This window comes from Colias philodice, chromosome 8 (assembly GCF_061535455.1).
Source record: "Colias philodice isolate Cphi_HAF_F1 chromosome 8, ilColPhil1 Martin Lab GWU primary, whole genome shotgun sequence".
Taxonomy (NCBI): domain Eukaryota; kingdom Metazoa; phylum Arthropoda; class Insecta; order Lepidoptera; family Pieridae; genus Colias; species Colias philodice.
The window spans coordinates 8,106,043-8,125,450 of NC_143093.1; the positions used below are offsets into that span (position 1 = coordinate 8,106,043).

General features: G+C 31.5%; 1 long non-coding RNA gene across 1 annotated transcript in view; it reads right to left on the reverse strand.

Annotated features, from left to right (window-relative positions):
* The window catches only part of LOC149486685 (uncharacterized), a 75,241-nt gene extending 64,823 nt beyond the window's left edge, over positions 1–10,418 (reverse strand). Inside the window, exon 1 of the long non-coding RNA XR_016315983.1 lies at positions 10,293–10,418. This is a non-coding gene — a long non-coding RNA (uncharacterized LOC149486685). The remainder of the gene's footprint in view (positions 1–10,292) is intronic.
* Positions 10,419–19,408: the final 8,990 nt, after the last annotated feature.

The window sequence follows — 19,408 nt, forward strand, 5'->3', positions numbered from 1 at the left end:
TAGTGTTATCTATTAATAAGGAAATGTATGTTCTGGACACAATCCAAAGAGGTACTACACTTGATTTATGTGTCCATTTATCCTAAAGAAAAAGGGGAAAGGATTTGTATTTAACCAAAATAACTTAATATTTAAATAGTTTTCTCTGCAAACTTCACGCATACTGTTTTTGATTTGATAAATCATAGTTAAATGTATTTAAACGGAAGAACAGAACTCTATTGGTTAATTAATAATTTTATTCTTTAAGTGTTCATTTATATGCTTAATTTATATCGTAATATATATCGTATCACTTCTTTACAACAAAAGGAAAAACTTAGAGCGGGGGCACACGATGCGTTGCGGCGGCGGTGCGGCGCCGGAGCGGTGTCGCTGCGTCGTCTTACATAGAAATATCTGTGGCATGTCACACGATGCGCTCCGGCGCCGCACCGGACTTGTAACCACCAAGACGAGGCGGGGAGGGGTGAATGCGGTGCGACGTCGGAACAGCACCGCTCAGTTGTTTTGCATCACAAGGAAGGACACGCTGTGCAACGCTGCTACGACGCCGCTGCGACAGAACAACGTTACGGCGCCGCACCACTCGTGTGCCCACTGACACGGTGAAATCTTTGCGGTGCGGCGCCGCAACGCATCGTGTGCCCGCGCCCTTATTCTTATAGAGAATTTTCATAAAATATCGTTTGTTTTCAAAAAATGTCGAAATTCAAACACATTTCACAGCATGTTTCCTGTGGTCTGGTTTACCACATTAAAATATATCCACCAAAAACCAATTTTCAGTTAAACCACCAGAATAAACAGGCAAATGTACCTATGTCGATTTAAATTAAATTGCCTAAAATAATAAATTGTATCTAAAGAATCCGTTCATTTTTATGACGTTAAACCTCCGTGGAGTGATGGATGGAGTCAACCCTCGATCTGCGGACCAACTGTATTAATTAAGGATCGTAACCACGACACAAATTGATACAACATTCGTTATATGATTGTTTTCTTATTTTTGTTAGTGTTGCTATTTTCGTGTTCGAATGTTTGGGAAGTTTTTTGTACGCTAAAAGGTTGGTTGCAGTTAAAATTGAGGCAATTTTCTGTACTTTGGTACTACTTATGTGTACGGTGTGGGTGTTCTATTATACATTTTCAAGTAGGTACATAATTCGTTAAAAAAGTAACGTTAAAATAGAAAAATTCAGACATTATGTCTTTGTACAATATCTTCTTAGAATTCCATACAATTCGAGAACTGATAATATAATGAATAACAAGAGGAAAAATGCAACAATGGCACATTTTCCCCAAAAATAGGGAAGTAGGTCATTAGATGTTTACCGTTGTTTTGCGGTTTATAAAGGCGTTGTTTGAATTTTTATCATTTAACTAAAAATATTATCATTTTTAACTGAACGCATTAGGCTCAAGAATTTTTGTTTAAACAGGGAGTCTAATTTGATGAAACTAAAGACTAATAATAAATTTCGAATCATTTCGAATTTAAGTATGGTTAATGGTCCGATTTCATTATATTTGCATACTAAAGACATGTTTCAGACTTCAGTCCTACATACCTTATCCACCCCAAAATGAATTCACAAAGCGACAAAATCAATAATGATCTACGAAAGGAAGCGTAAACGAGTGCTCTAGGCCATTTTTCTAAGCGTGACTGCGTCGAGAGGCGAAATTGGAAAAATATATTCACTTATACCAAACCCTCGGGTGCGGGATGGCTCTATAGATCAGCCTGATGGTTCCTGAATACCGTGTCGACGACAAATGACGCAGAAATCGGCGAACCCATCTCGGAGGGTTTGTATTTTATTATGGTTTGCCTTCGATTCGGAAGTGAACGATAGGGGTTGATATTTCGGGAGTTTATGTTGTGCCTTGCTGACAATATGGGTGATATGCCCGTTGGTTTATTGTGTACAGATTTGTGTAGTTTTATTATATTTCTATAGTATTTGTAACACTTCGTTTTATGATGGTTTTTATCATCACGTGGGTGTAGTAGGGCCGTAAACGTAAACTACGCAAATTGCGTTTTTCGTATTAAAACTTTGCTATATTTTTTTCTCTTTCCAACCTGGAACAGAATAATATACTCACATAATTATGTTTTTAAAAATGGTGACAATGAAACTACAGTAAGAACACAGAATTTGCCTCTATAAGTTGACTTCAAATTTAAATCTAGAGTAGGTAAATAAAATAGGAACTGGTTTAACTAACAAGTTGTTAAAGTCCACTGTTCCCACATTAATGAGTACTTTTCTTCGCAAACATGTCTGTAATAGTCTCCGATAAGAAGTTTCAGCGGTTGACGTAATTCACAATTATTGGATGTTTCATACCACTTTTATATTATGTATTATGGTCGCCATTCCTATTACTGTTACGTGAAACTATTTGCTATTATTCGTTCGATAAGTATGTTGGTTATATTGAACTTTAATCATCATGCAGTCTATACTTCTGCAGCCTGCAGGGATATCATAGGGCTCCTATGATGCTGATCATCCACTACGCTAGTCGAATAAGGTTTTCCTTCCCATATTTAAGCATTTAATTAACCTTGATTTGAAATGCTTAATTAACGTAACAATAACTTAAATTCCCCTATGACGGAACTTTTTTTCTCTAAAAATAAGGAAGTCATTAAAAAATTTCGATAAAATGTTATATTAAACACGCTATTCTTTAATTAAGATAACTATTAACTTCACTTTATAACACTTATTAGAAGGCGCGATAAATATTAAAAAAATAATTGGGTTGTGCATGAAATAGAGCGTGGTGAATGCGTATAAAAATACGGATAATTAGGATTACCTTTTTCATCTTGATAAGTATAAGGAAATGAAAAAATAAAGCATTATCAAAATATTAAACATTCTTGCATGCAAGAATTGTTACGTAGAAAATCGGCTACATATAATTATATTATTCAAAGCATTTCATAATAATATAATAAATAATATAATCTATCGAAACAATTGGAAATTTTCATTCATTAAATAATTTTGGCTGTTTGATTTTTGATTAGTCCTTTTTGATGTACTTAATTTAAACTATTAATGATCGTGGATAATGTTATAATGTTAAGCATATACAATATGTAAGCTACTTTTATTGTCAAAAATTCACCAAAATATTGTCTTTTTTTTTAATTTCTTTACTAGAAATAAAAAAAAAAAACTTATAATATGATTCAACAAATATTATAAATTACCAAATAACTAGAAATCAACACTCAATTCTAATTCTGTATTAATTGCTTTCAAAACATTTCTATTCAACCAAATAGAAAATCGGTAAAAGCTAGTTTAAAAATCTAATATATATACCTACAAGCATGGACGTATAAAAAAAGACGGACGCCGTATTACGAACAAACAACGTGAAGCCACCATAGTAAGCTAGCGATCGTGTAAAGACAATAAACACGCACACACTCTCACCATAGTAAGCTAGTCGGCCGCCATTACGTCGTGAACTACCGACTGATTAACTGCGTCACTGTTTCACAAAAAATATTTAAAATGCCGTCTTGCGTGGTTAAATAGTATCGCAACAGTACAATTTTAAATAACAAAAAACAAGGGATTACATTCCACAGGGAAGCAAGTTATTTCTTTTAAGTTTTAATGACAAAATTAGTACGGCAAAATTTATAGAAAAAAATACAGCTGCCATTGTCATCAGGACAGCTGTTGCCATGGCAACATGGCACACACACATGGATGTTTCGCTGCCATTACTAGGCTTCACTCAATGTTTAGGCGATATACCGTCCGTCTTTTTTTATACGTCCATGCCTACAAGTTACATTGATATCGATGCGTCTATTTTCCCTTTATCAAAGGCCTAAATTTAATTGCGTTTTATATATTTACCCATCAAAGGAATGATTTTTCAATGTTTGGTTAAAATTATATAGTTAAAATATATCGTAACAACCATTTCAAAAAGAGTTTATTACCCGTTTCTGACAATATGGTATAGTATGCAAAATAATGTAAAATATCACCTATGAAATATTATTGGGCAATGAATCAAGTATAGAAAAATCTCTTAAAGCTTCGGAGATTTGACCACAGTACTCCAGAGTCTGTGGTTGTTCATGGGCGGCGCCAATCATCTCAGCTTTCTGTGCGATGACGCGCAAGCTCGTTTGCCGGCCTATACATAAAAAAAGAAGATTTGACGAAGCATATTCTTATCAATAAATAAGTAAGGTGAGGGCGTGTCCCAACGGTCTAAAGTCCAAATCGAAGCAAGCTTGGATGCATAATTTGTACAGCCTATAGCTTATTTATTATTAAATGGCTAAAAGATTAGCTCGGCTACATAATACTCGAGTATGTTGGAAAGCCATTACTGTATTTTGCTAGTTATTATCAATAGATACGTTATGTATTGCAACTAATGTGAAATTTAATACTCATTGCAGTAGAGTTGGTCATAACATGCTATATTATTAATTATCGTTTTGTTTTATTCACTGAATACAATTTTCGAAGGTTACAAAAAAGTTTATCAGGCTTTTACTGAAGATATAGCTATAATTAATTATTATTCCGATCAAAACTATCGAAGTTTATTGTTCTAGTAATATATTATCTGTGCTTCTAGTGAAAATACTGTTTGGTTAGGAAATGAAAAAAGCAAAACTAATATTAACTGATTGTAGAAAGACAGGAGAAAATGAAATGTCTAAGTTTCGTTCAGGGCTTTCTTAAATAAGTACATGTAGAGACTAGAGTAGAAGCAATTTCATTGTCTCAAAAAATACATAAATAAAACATTATTAATATAGATGTTAGATCATTTCGAAAAATATGTGCATGTACATTGTACATCATGTTAATTGCCTATTTTCCCTTTCAACATGATAATATAATATTATGGCGTCACATATTAATAACAGTCCCCATTAAGAGTGCTATCTCAATATTTTTCATGCTTTTACACCAATGACGTACCACATTATATAGCCTAATATTATTCAAAAGGGTTTTTACGTTATATCCATTATAATAATTAAACCAAACACTGAAGCGTAATTTCATTATTAAGCGTTCTTTGTAACAAATATAAAAAAACTGAGTAACTAAAATATAAGATAAAGTCAATTAAAATTTGGAATTAAGAGCCAATTAAAATGTTATAAGTCAGAAAACAACCATTACTTTTCGATTACGTGAATTGTTGATATTTTTAATGTTTAAGTAATTAATTATTATTGATCCAATGGCTGGCAGATTGTTATATTATTTTTACTGAAACAATGACAACAATATAGTACCTACCATGTACACGTAACTACGTACATTAATTCAGTGTTAAATATACATATAGATACATTTTTTGTTTAGATAATTAATCTTATGTAGAGCAGTTTCATAGAGTTTTGTAATACTAAAACTATTGTTTATTTATTCATACTAAATTTTGAACTCGTCGATCATATTGTAGTAAGTTCTTTATTCCTGTAAATATTAATTTTCAAATAAAACTTGTTTAATATGTTTAAAGGATTTTTCAAGAGATAGAGGGTAGGTAGTATAGTATATATACTATATCGTCGTTGGCTCATTTAATCTGTAATAGCATAGCAACATGCAGTTACATTTCAATTTCATATTATACTATATAAACATTAAACATCGTATATGTACTATATAGGGATATGAAATATATCTCTTATATATAAAATTCTCGTGTCACAATGTTAGTCTGCATACTCCTCCGAAACGGGTGGACCGATTCTCATGAAATTTTCTGTGCATATCGGGTAAGTCTGAGAATCGGCCAACATCTATTTTTCATATGTACCACGGGCGAAGCCGGGGCGGACCGCTAGTAGGGATATATTTTTTACTCTGAAACTTGTTTATTTGCCCCTATTTACCCCCATTTACTTGATTGATTGATTTGAAATAACTTCAAGAAAAAAGACTTATAAACGGTAGGTCATTCACAGCTTCTCAATCACCATTCCTTTATTTCTACGATGACAGTAACACTAATTTCATAGACAAATAGATAACAGAGAGTTTTGACCTATTGCTATATCTAATCTATATAATCTTCAAATAGTTTTGATACTGAGCCAAGTCGGATTTGTCTCTGTACTTCCTTTGTTGAAGTTACAATACTCTGCCTGAATAAGTTTATACAGACGTTAGCGAAACGGAAAATTAATGGTTAAATTAATATTGATGACTAGTTTTGATTGAGTTAACTATTCATTGGAATATAATATAGCTGGCGCATTGACTTTGTTTTAGAGTCAAATGTGGAATACTATGTGACTAAAAAATAGGACCTTTTGTTCAAGTGAAACCTGTTTAGGTTGAGAGTTAAATTTTATGTGTCTAAGTCCTATAAGTCGCGTCAAAGAAGTTTCATTTCTGACACATGTGCTCGGCACATTAAACTATATCATTATTTAACATACACTTCATATTGAGGGGTACGAAATCATCTACACATTTGTAATATTCAACATATTATGTATAGGCCATATTAAATCGGACATTTGTGCTCAATTTATTTGACACGTTTTAATTTTTTATTAAAACGTGTCAAATATACCCACTTTATTAATTCTTTCTTCTCATTAAGGACGAAATACTTTCTACCTCATCATTAAGGATTCAAAAGTAAAAGGAAGATCTCTTTCACCGTTTACAAAGCTCGCTAGTAAATTATTTAAAATCAGGGCGCGAAAAAATGTTTGTTTACGAATCTAGATGACTTGGCCTCTCTTTGTTTGTGAACAATGGTCACTCAACAATAAAGTATTCAGGATCCTTTTATGCATGAAATTAATAGGCGACTTTAAGTATTCTTTGGCGTCATGGTAATTTATTGCATTTTATATTTTCTCGAATATCGCTTTCCTCGATGCGTTGTAAACGTTTATTATCGCTTAAGGGTAGATATCTTTTCTGTTTTAGTTGTTGTTCTCACAACTATTTGGGAGTCTTTTAGATTATGTAAAAACGCGATTAAATACATTGGTCGCACACCCTTCAAAAGTTTCTCTATGTGACTTTCAATAATAATTGAGTTATTTAATTTGAAGAAATTTCGAATTGTATTCATGATCCCGAAATAGCGTCGGTTTTCAGTAGGTATATATGAAAAATTTTCAACAGTTTTGTATATAATTATTCAAATTAAAAAATATAACATTTCTGTGTATATTTTATGCGGCACAATAAATAAACAAATTTAATTTGTTGAATTTTATCAAGAGCTTGCCTGCAAAATTTTCACAACGGAATTTACGGTGGAATTCATTTTATTAAAATAACGTTCAAAAACTATTCATTATACAAAGTATAACGTTACAATGCTCATTTCATACAATTCGACTTGTATAAATTGTAAGGAAAACGTCTCGTTGGACAAAACCTACAATGCTATAGAATTCCGAGATTAAGTTAAGATTCAATACATATTATTCTAAGTCCCATTTCACCCTTGACCTAATTCTGGCGCCAAACAATAGTGAACACACATTTCTATAAGTTTGAAGGGTAAGTATCATGCATGCATGTAGCCTTGTACTTTTTATTGCTCAATTGGTCAATAAAATGGACGATCAGTTCAAAGGGTGCACAACGTAAGGAAAGCGTGCATACATTTTTATGATCCTTCAATTAGCTTGTTTGATGTTGGCGCAATAAAGTGGTTTCTAAGAATGTTTGACAATAACTGTACATTTTAATATGCTTGTCTTAAATATATAGTCTTCGCTTCCTAACGAAACATAATATGGCTATAACAAAAGAAACTCTAATCAGGTTCAATAAGTATAAAAAAAGATCAAATAAATTTGCTTGGCAATGAAAAATACTTGACTTATTTGAACATGATACGTACGTTATATCTTCAAACAAAGAATTTTAATTACGCTGTTGCAGTTGATATGCATAAGATCAGAGACAAGTTGTGGTTTTAAGGAATTAATAAAATTCTCTAAATCATTAAAAGTTTGCTGTTGCTTTACTATGTAAATATAAATTTATCAAAGATAAATTCTATTACATTCAATTCAAAGCTGAATCTCAAATGAGAGCGATAAAACGCAGTTTAATATCCACATATTGAGGCTTCTTTCCAAACATCTACGACTAAGAGATGCATTTAGGGCAAGGTTGTTATAATTCAATAGTCAAGATGTCATTTCACTACTTCATATAAAATAATATCTACATGCAGCACTCTCAAAATCAACACATATTACGGTGTAAAATTATATCAAACGAACATAGAGCTAGAGCTAGAGCAAGAGCATTATTTTGTAATCTTTAAGCGTAAACGAATAAGAATCTTTTTGAACGCACTAAGAACAACGAAATAATGCTCTACGCCTATTTACGCTATATGAATTTTATATATATTGGGGTTAGAATGAGCATTTGCTTATTTGATGTAAATGCACCGTTAGAGAAACAAAAATAATATGTGTGTGTGTGTGTGTGTCAAACTAGAATCGTAACTATGATCGTAACATAAACATTTGCAGAATTAAATTAACCATGACATTGTGTGCTGACCTCGAGTATTTTCATCTCTATAAAAATATAAAAGAATGCTTTATGCTCCAGCCTTATATGGCCGAATGCTTCTTCCCCATTTGAGAGTATGATGTTCAAAATCCGTAGTTTGGCGCAACCTCAATACAATTGATCATAAAAGACTGTAGAAATATGAATTGCAAATAAATTGCAACATTGAAAACGTTTTGCTTTACGGCTTTATGACCGCGTTTCCGCGTTGCAAATAAGATTTTAATTGACTCTCTTTTACTCTTAAAAAGCAAACGTCTCTACGTTTGCTCTATTTACTTGTACATAATTTGTTGGAAATCAATTACGAACAACATTATTTTTGTGCAATGTTTAAATGTTGTAGTTCTCATAGAATTAATATTGCAAGCTTCTTCTTATATAAAATAAAGTGAGAGTTAGATAAAACTTGTGTTGTTATCGTTTATATTTATTGCTAGTTTTGCTCCCGGCCGTCGATACACGAGCTTTTATGATAACGTCTTATGAAGACATCGTTATTAATATTATAGAGATAGTAAAACTGTGATTATTACCCTACTAGATTATTTTTATCAATAACACAATAATATTATATTATCTGTAATAATGCTATCTAATAAACAATTTATATTTCTGAAGTTTTTGATAACTTGGAATTTCGAAACATCTATACTCTATACCTACCTACTAATATTATAAAGAGGAAAAGTTTGTAATTATGTAATAATGTATGTATTGTTTTCACGCATAAACCACGATTTAAGCTTTACGAGCTTTTTATACATATAGAAATACCTAGCCGGGGCGGACCCTAGCGGTCCGCCCCGGCTTTGCCCGTGGTTTTTCTATATGTATAAAAAGCTCGTATGTATAAAAAGCTGGTATTTCTATATGTATAAAAAGCTCGTAAAGCTTAAATCTTTATATCTACAGATTAGTACATATTTCTTCTGTACCTTGGTTGTTAATTAACATATTCGTCCTGAACCGATTTTAATGAATTTTTTAGAATAATAGATTTTTTTATTTTTGATTTACAATTCCAATACGAGAGTAAACGCGGGAAAAAGCTAGTTATAATTTTATTAATGGACCAAAAATATAAAATGTCGCAATTTCTAATAATTAAAAAATTTTTCTTCTTCGATACTATACAAAAATTACACCAAGTAATAACCACAACGAAATCTTCAATTTCCAAATGAAAATTTTAATACATAAAATTCATCTTAATTTTTTTCACGTATGTTATTTACTTAGTGCTCTTAGATTTATGATATAGAGAGAGTTGTAATCTATTGTGTGGAAGCTTTTACAAATTGAGAAGGCGTTTAAGCGCTAGGCTTTTCGATCTTTCATTATAACGAATCAAAATAATTTCGTCAGCTTTAATCAACCATTATTAATTAACAGTTTGAAGCAGAAAGCCTCAACAGGTAGGCATTAAAACCAAATGTTACGTTTTTGTTAATAGGTCTGAGAGCAACAAGTAACTCAACGAGCTTTGTTCGCTCTATATTTATTGAAAATAAAACCGATATTCGACGGAGTTTCAACAGCAAGCGACAGTAAATTACCATCCTACATAATCTTAATTATAAACACCGGTTAACAGTTTACATCGAAAATAGCGAAGTAATTCAAGAGAACAAACAAACTGTACTTAAAAAAATATATACTTAATTAATTTTAATTTATTATAAATTGTTTGCATACCTCACGCAAATCCTTAAAAGCTCGGTGCACAAAACAAACACAGTATGGTAACACAAATATATTTGTTCACTAGTTCGTTAGGCGCGGGGACGGAGCGCGCGCACGACCTTCTCCTGGAAGAGCTGCGTTTGCACTGTTCCCTTGGCCCGCCCGCCCCTCATCAGATCCCATACCTGTAGCAGGTATCCAGAAGCTATTGATGGACAAATCGAATCGAGCCCCGTACGATTAACTCGCGGTATTGTCATCGAGTGGGTAATCTCCTTATTATATTTTATTGGACGACGACGCTCGGTGGGCGGAAAGTCAAAATGATGTGGACTCTTCAATTATAGAGCCTTCAAAATGTTTTTAGTTGGAAATTTTTATAAATGTTTTCGTATCAAACAAAAAAATGCAATTTAATATTGTTAACATTTTGTGATAACAAAACTACACAGGAAGATTTTTTCATTTCTCTAGTTGAGGTTTCACATTTAGACAGTAGTCAGACATTTTTCACTGTGAAACCACTCGATTATCACAAATATTAAAAACCCAGATCCTTTCTCAATATCTACATTGTGCTAGATATAAAGACTAATAAATCTGGCGAAAAATACTTAAAAGATTCGACATTAAAATCACGCTTTGTACTGAATGATCTGCAGTGGAAAAAACGAGAAAATTTCTACAGAATACAAATGTAGAGCAGGCCGATATTAAATTCCGACAATGGCTGTCGAAAGCATATAAATCGGTTTAAATTCAGTTTTAATAAACCCTCGTTCGATAACTTTTCGTTTTCAAAATAGCGGCTGTTGCGATTGGAATACGTTCGTGTGTGAAACGTTTTTCTTTATAATTGATTCTGACTTTAATTAGCTATCAATTTTCTTGTAAATACAACTGATTCATACTGTAAGGAAAACGTTCACTAGGCTAGCAAATTTTAAAGCGTGTATTAAGTGTTAGTAATTGCAAGACGATGAGTAGACTATTTAATATTAGTACTTCTATAAAGGTACTTAATATATAATATCATAATCAATATGCAATATTTCATTTTCTTTTGAAAGAAAACTAGCTCTACTAACAAAAGTATGCGTATGAAATATCACTTTAATACATTTAAACAATATTTATTTATACTTATTACTAGTATGTGATACTTTCAGAATAAACAGATTTGACATTTAACAAAATCAATATTGTGTGTGGACCATTGTGTGGACGTTTTTAAATCTGTGAATATCATTATTTTAAACTTTATTATTTAAACTTTTGAATAATTACTTTACAAATTCGTAATATCACTTTTGATTGAATTAAATTCCCTTAAACTTATAATCTCTTAAAGTTCGTAGCGTAAAATATAACTTTAGTTCAAAACCCTTAATTTTCTTAGAATGTAATAGGTTTATTTTAAATCATTATTATATTAATTTTATACAAGCATAAATAAGTAGATAAATGTAAACGTAAATTAATGGTTATTCATATTTTTTAAGCCATCATCCAATAGCTTGTACGTTATGACAAAGGAATTCAACCAATATTAAAAAATGTACTGATTGCTTTGTCTTATGTCTCGATAATAATATGAATATTTTATTGTTGAAATAAGTATAAAATTGTACAGTATTAATTAGTTATTATTTTTATTATTTATTAAAATATTTGATATATCATTAAACAAATACAATTTTATAATAGATTGTAGCAATTTAATATTTATATATGTAAAAGTAACGTTAATTAAATAATGTCATCCCTTAAAATCAAAGTTAACCTCGCTAAACAAATACCACATCATTTCGTTACACATTCAATTTAAACTTCCTCTGACCTACATTAAGCAAAAAACACTGAACAAGTTGAACGCATTAATATCTAATTATCTCCCTCGCAATGTGCCAGCCGGGTATAATTAGAGAACATTTTTGTCTGTACGACTAACATCACCAAAATCGAGTTTTTTAATATCTCTCCCAAACTGTTTCATTTGCTGCGGCCAGATGCCGCCGTCAGGTGAAATATTATCCGCAATTTGGGACCTCGGATTCCGAGAGATTTTCTTTTCACAATCTCCGATTTCTATGAGGAGCAATTCAGAACATGTTTAAGTGAATGACACAATTTTACCCGCCTCTAGCTGGAGATTAAAGGCCTTTACGGGCTCTAATGATGTGACTGTTTTTATTATGTTGGGTCAACTGTTTGATCTCTGTCAATAGCTCGTGTAGCTTTGTGAAATATTTTTGAGACCCTTAAAATAAATACCAATTATAAACCTCGTTGAAAAAAGTAACAAAGCGTAAACAAAGTCTATTTTAAAGTCTGTCTTAGAGACCATTACAATATTTCAGTACCAATTTAGGTGTTTAAGTTGTAGAGAAATATTTTTTTTTGTAATGGATAAAGACAAATTCTATTAAGAATGGAATTGGGAATGGAAATTCCTACACATTTTATTCAAGTAATACAAAATATTATAAATAGCATAATCTTCTGCGGGTAACGTAGTAGGTATGCGATTTAAATTTACTGTGCGAACCTTAGTATGTATTCTTCCTTCTATTTCCCTCTTTCTTCTATAGTAATAGTAATAGTTCTATAGTATATATTAGTAAAGAAGGATAATATTATAACAGCCTAGTTATAAACGGTCCTTTAGCTTTCCTGCCGAATAAAATGTCGACTAAACCCCCAAATATCGAAGTGTCAAATCATGAATATTCTTTCATGTTCTCAAAAATTTTAGCCTTGGAATAAAGGGATAAAATCGTCGGTTTTGCATAAAATTACGTTTACAAAGGTGAGCTCGCGACATTGTAGTCTAGTGACAGTCCTCTGAGCACTCACTCAGCGGCCTCCGGCTGAGATACGACACGTAACGAATAAATTAGTTCGGTATCGAAATCTGTCACGTTATTATAATGTCGGTATAAGATGAAATAGGGTAAGGTTATTCGAATTAGTATTAAAATTTAATACATTATTGTATTGGTTCATTTATGAAATCAATAAATAGGTTATCTATACTAATATTATAAAGCTGAACAGTTTGTTTGTTTGTTTGAACGCGCTAATCTCAGGAACTACTGGTCCGATTTAAAAAAAAATTTTCGGTTTTAGATAGCCTATTTATCGAGGAAGGCTATAAGCTATATATCATCACGCTAATCCCAACAGGAGCGGAGCAACGTGGGTAAAACCGCGGGGCACAGCTAGTAATTCCTTACTACTTTTAAGGATATAAAGAGAAATGCATAAGTGTATAGGTTGTATTTTTTGTAGCTACAAAAATAATTCTAAAATTTGGAATACAGTCTGATCTTTTTTCGAGTTCAGACAAGTACAAAACCGTAGTCGATAAATCTATTTCGGTGGTTCAAATCTGAATTGGTGCAGTATGTAGGTAAAGCCTAAGGGACCTTGCCCCCCTATGCAAGTGGCTTTCTGTTAGCGTAGCGTTCAATAGAATAGACTACGAATGTATGAGATTGACGTAAGCTGTAGATACGTATCTCTACTGCTTACGTCAATCTCATACATTCGTAGTCTATTCTATTGAACGCTACGCTAACAGAAAGCCACTTGCATAGGGGGGTTGGAGTGCACTGCTAAATCGTTAAAGCTTTCTGGCTACACCGTAACAAAGCTATCAATTATTTTATATTTAATAATGTAACCCAATATTATAATGCAGAAGATTTTGTTTAAATAAAAATATATTATAATTACTTTTTTGGATATAACGCCATGTAAATTCACCTTTAATAACATTTCTCGAAATCGATTTAATTTTACGCTTACTCCGTACTGGATTGTATATTACACGATTTGTCTTAATTGCTATATAGGTACAATTTCAGGGAATTCGAGGCACGAACGTGTGGATCTGAAAAGAGAAGGTAATAGGCCATTAATTCACATTATGTATTTATTATAGAACCGCCAGGGTAAGACCATTTTATCACTCTCAGGGGAGAGAATTAAATCAGCATCTATTAAAGTAGGCACTAACGGGAATAAAAATATATTACGACCTTACATTTATGCGGTATGACAAAATATCAAAATTGAAAGCTTTTTCTCGGAAGCGTGTGGATTTAAGTGATTTTTTCAGTAAGAATCGACCTGTTAGTTTCAATTTGGTCTTTTTATCGGTAGTCATTTCAATGCTGAGTCTTTTTAATGGTTTGAAACTATTCCATTACTCACTCTTTCATTATGTACTCTCATTACACAAGCAACGCGTTGTGTACGTGAAACTCAATAAATGACTTTTAAGTGGTTTCAATATCTGAAGCTAAGTTCTGAAATGTCACAAGTTGATTCAATCACAGCCTACAATTAATCCTAACCAACAAGTATGGTTTCAGTCATGATTACAAACTAATTTGCCGTCAAACAGTTCTATTTGCTTTGATATGTGTGAAATTGAATGCTTCATCAAATGAGGTTTTACGGTTCATAATAATAATTAAGTATACAGACTTATAATAATATTACATTCGAACAAAAGAAGTTCTAATTTAAAACATTGATGTCTCCATGGCAACCTGGTATGAAATGTGGGAATACGAGGTAACTTCAAAGAGAGAAAAACAAATGTTACATAAAATTGAAGTCCAAGGTAGTTGTTAAATTTAATTATAACTTGACGATAAAAATCTCAATAAAAGATCGCTATAGAAGGTGTACAAAAAACACATTATCATACCACCGAAGCGAAAACAAAACGTGAATGTTAAATTTAAGAGTCGTTAAAACCATTTTTTTAATTTATTTTACTCTTTTCAACCGCTAACAAATGGCCTATTAGGTACCTACCCGAAATGCTTTAATATTAAATTAGACTCTCTAGATATTTAGAATGAATCTCTCTATATAAAGTGACTTAACGTCCCTAGACACAATGAATTGAGTACAGGCTAAGAAAGACGTATAGTGATGTATAAAAAATAGCTTCAAAGCATTTGCCTGGTTGCTCCACTGAATACGAACAGAAAGCCTTTATGGAAAAATATGCACGTAAAAGTGGAAAATTTTAAGCATTTTATTCGTTGGAGGACAAATTCTTTTAATATTAGCAGAGATAAAAGAACGACAATTATTCAAGTTTTATCAAGTTTTAAATTGATGCAATAAAGAATGATTAGTGCCGAACGAATTTATGGACCATGATGGAGTGATTGTCACTGAAAATTTGTAGATTTTTCATAACTGACAACTTCGAATGTCTTTTGTTCTCTTTTTGTTAATATAATCCCACCAAAAACATTTTCATGTAAAATGTTGCCAAGACGAGCCCATATGAATCGCACTGTCAAAAAGTTATCAGATCTCATGTAGAGCCAAGCTTCTAACACTACACGCCCTAACTCTACAAGGCCTAACTTCACAAACTCTACACCTTAGTCAAAATATGTGGCTTGGCCATTTCGCTACATTCACATCGGCGTAAGGTGAAAAATTAATTCACTGTTCATTACTTTTGTGTTATACAATTATTGAAGAACTATTATAGTTCTTGTAGTAACGAACGGCCAAGCCACATATTTTGATACCCGAGAAAGGACATAGGCTACTTTTTATCCCGGGAAAATGACGCAATCCCGGAAATCCCACGGGAACGGGAACTATGCGGGTTTTTCTTTAACTGCGCGGGTGAAGCCGCGGGCGGAAACCTAGTATTTTATAATTTATTTTTTAATAAATAATAAGATTATTTTTTTAGAATGGGAGATTATTTCTTTTAATTCAGTAAATATTGTATTTTCGATATTAATTGATTAAATATCTTTAGTATTTATAATATTTGTTTCTTTAATTTCTTCTTCTGTTATTTATTATAGAAAAAGATATATAAGATCAGAATTAAATTTAAATCGTTTTATTTATTTAGTATTAATATTTGTTTTTTCAATAATATTATTAATTATTAGCCCTAATATTATTAGAATTTTTTTTAGGTTGAGATGGTTTAGGATTAGTTTCATATTGTTTAGTAATTTATTATCAAAATTTAAAATAATATTAACAGTTTTATCAAATCGAATTGGGGATGTAATACTACTAATAGTAATTGCTTGAATAATAAATTATGGAAGTTGAAATTATATTTTTTATTTAGAATTTATAAAAAAAGATTTATCTATACAAATTATTAGTAGTTTAATTATTTTAGGTGCTGTAACTAAAAGAGCACAAATTCCTTTTAGTTCATGATTGCCTGCTGCTTTAGCAGCTCCTACTCCTGTTTCTGCTTTAGTACATTCTTCTACTTTAGTTACAGCTGGGGTTTATTTATTAATTCGTTTTAGGAACTTATTAGAAGGTACTATTTTTTCTAAAATATTAATATTAGTTTCTGGTTTAACCATATTTATAGCAGGAGTTTCAGCTAACTATGAATTTGATTTAAAAAAAAAATTGAATTATCAACATTAAGACAATTGGGTTTAATAATAAGAATTTTAAGAATAGGATATTATGATTTAGCATTTTTTCATTTATTAACTCATGCGATATTTAAAGCTTTATTATTTATATGTGCAGGAATAATTATTCATATCATCATCATCAGCCCATATACGTTCCCACAACTGGGACACGGGCCTCCTATGAGGGTACAGGCCATAATCATATATTAAATGATAATCAAGATATTCGTTATATGGGTGGTTTAAGAATTTATATTCCTATGACTTCTATATGTATAAATATTTCTAATTTAGCTTTATGTGGAATTCCTTTTTTAGCTGGATTTTATTCAAAAGATTTAATTTTAGAAATAGTTAGAATGAGAAATATGAATATTTTAATTTTTTTTTATATTATTTTTCTACTGGTTTAACTATATTTTATACAATTCGGTTATTAATATATTTAATAATTAATGAATTTAATTTGATAAGAGTATATCAATTATATGATGAAGATTATATTATATTAAATAGAATAATAATATTATTATTAATAAGAGTAATTTCTGGAAGATTTTTAAGATGAATACTTTTTAATTGCCCTTAAATAATTTATTTACCTCCTCCAAGCCGACTGGTCATCGTGGGGGAAAAAGACCGCGACCCTCTAAAGATAAAAAATATCAGTAAAAATAAATATAACGATATATACATAGCAACTTTAAACTGCCGATCACTAGGGACCACCGAGAAATTGAAAGAATTAGAACTAGCATTGGATGAAATAAAATGGGACATTATTGGTATTAGTGAAGTAAGAAGATTTGGAGAAAAAATAGAAGACCATGGAAATTACATACTACACCACATTGGGGAGACGCCCGGATTATATGGAGTCGGATTTATAGTTAAAAAGAGTTTTGCCAAAAACATTAAAGAACTAAGGGGTATTTCAGAACGAATAGCAATTCTCAACATTCTATTACCCGTAGATGGTGAGGATGAACAAGAATGGACTATAATCCAGGCGTATTCGCCTATTGAATCAAATAAGAAAGAAGATATAGTAAAAATAGAAAAATTTTACGAAGACCTACAATTAACTACTTCATATGCATCAAAAAACATGATAATTATGGGTGACTTTAATGGACAGATTGGTAAACAAAAATGTGGAGAAGAATATAACATAGGATGTCATGCATTTGGCAATAGAAGTAAAAACGGCTCACGACTAGTTTCATTTGCCATTGAAAATAAGCTAAGCATCCTAAACAGTTTTTACAAAAAGAAACCATCAAAGAAATGGACATGGATCTCTCCCAATGGCCGATATAAAAACGAGATCGACTATATTATGTCTAACAATATAAAAGTTTTTGAAGATTTGTCTATTTTAAACAACTTCAATTTTAACTCAGACCATAGAATTGTTAGAGCAAAACTATCAGGAAAACGTGCTAAAAGAGCACGAAAATATCACTACAGCGTGAAAGGCATTGAATGCACCGGTAGCAAAGATTTACTTCTGAAAAACCTTGAAATATCCCTGCAAAATGGTGGTAAAGAAAGAATGTCGACTCAAGAAAAATACATCAGATTGATCAAACAACTAAAAACAGAAACTATGAAAGTAAACATAACTAGTAAGAAAGTGATATCATTTAAAACTAAGGAATTATTACAAGAACGGAAAGAACTGATACAACAAGGAAGAACTTACAAAAACAATGGCCATAAGATAGCAGAATTAAGTAAAAAGATTAGTGAACAACTTAGAAAAGAACGGAAAATGAAAAGGTCAACAACATTGAGAACATACATAGAAAAAACAGGAGGAATAAAGAAGGCGCTGCAAGAAATGAATCACAAAAAGGACTGGATTCCAAATATGAAAAATAAAAACAATGCAAAGACCACTAAAAGACTAGAAATACTAGGTATCGCTACGGAATATTATCAAAATTTATACAAAAGCAATATAAAGGAACAAGGAATAAAGGTATATAACTCAGAAAACCAAGAGGAGATTAAACCAATTCTGAAGGAAGAAACAATAAAATCTATCGAAACACAAAAAGTAGATAAGGCACCTGGATCAGACTTAATCACAAATGAAATACTAAAAACTACATTACCAGTGTTAGCACCAATACTTACAGATTTATTCAATGAAATCCTCGAAACGGAAATCATTCCGGAGGACTGGACCAAATCGACAATCATACTGTTACATAAGAAGGGAGACAAAGGTGATATAAAAAACTACAGACCGATCAGCTTAATGTCAAATATTTATAAAATATTTTCTAAAATAATATTAAACAGAATTACCAATACACTAGATGAAAACCAACCTAAGGAACAAGCTGGTTTCCGAAGTAAATTCTCAACCTTAGATCACATACATACTCTACGACAAGTTTTACAGAAATATAGAGAATATAACAAAACATATTACATTGGATTCGTTGATTTTAACAAAGCGTTCGATACCTTGGAACATGAATTTATATGGGACGCTCTAAAGAAACAAGGGATACAAGCAAAATACATAAGAATAATTAAAAACGTATACACAGCGAGCACAGCACAAATTAAACTTGAATCTACTGGCAACGAATTTCCTATTCAAAGAGGTGTACGCCAAGGAGATCCTATATCACCGAAGTTATTTTCAGCAGTGCTGGAGATGATTTTCAG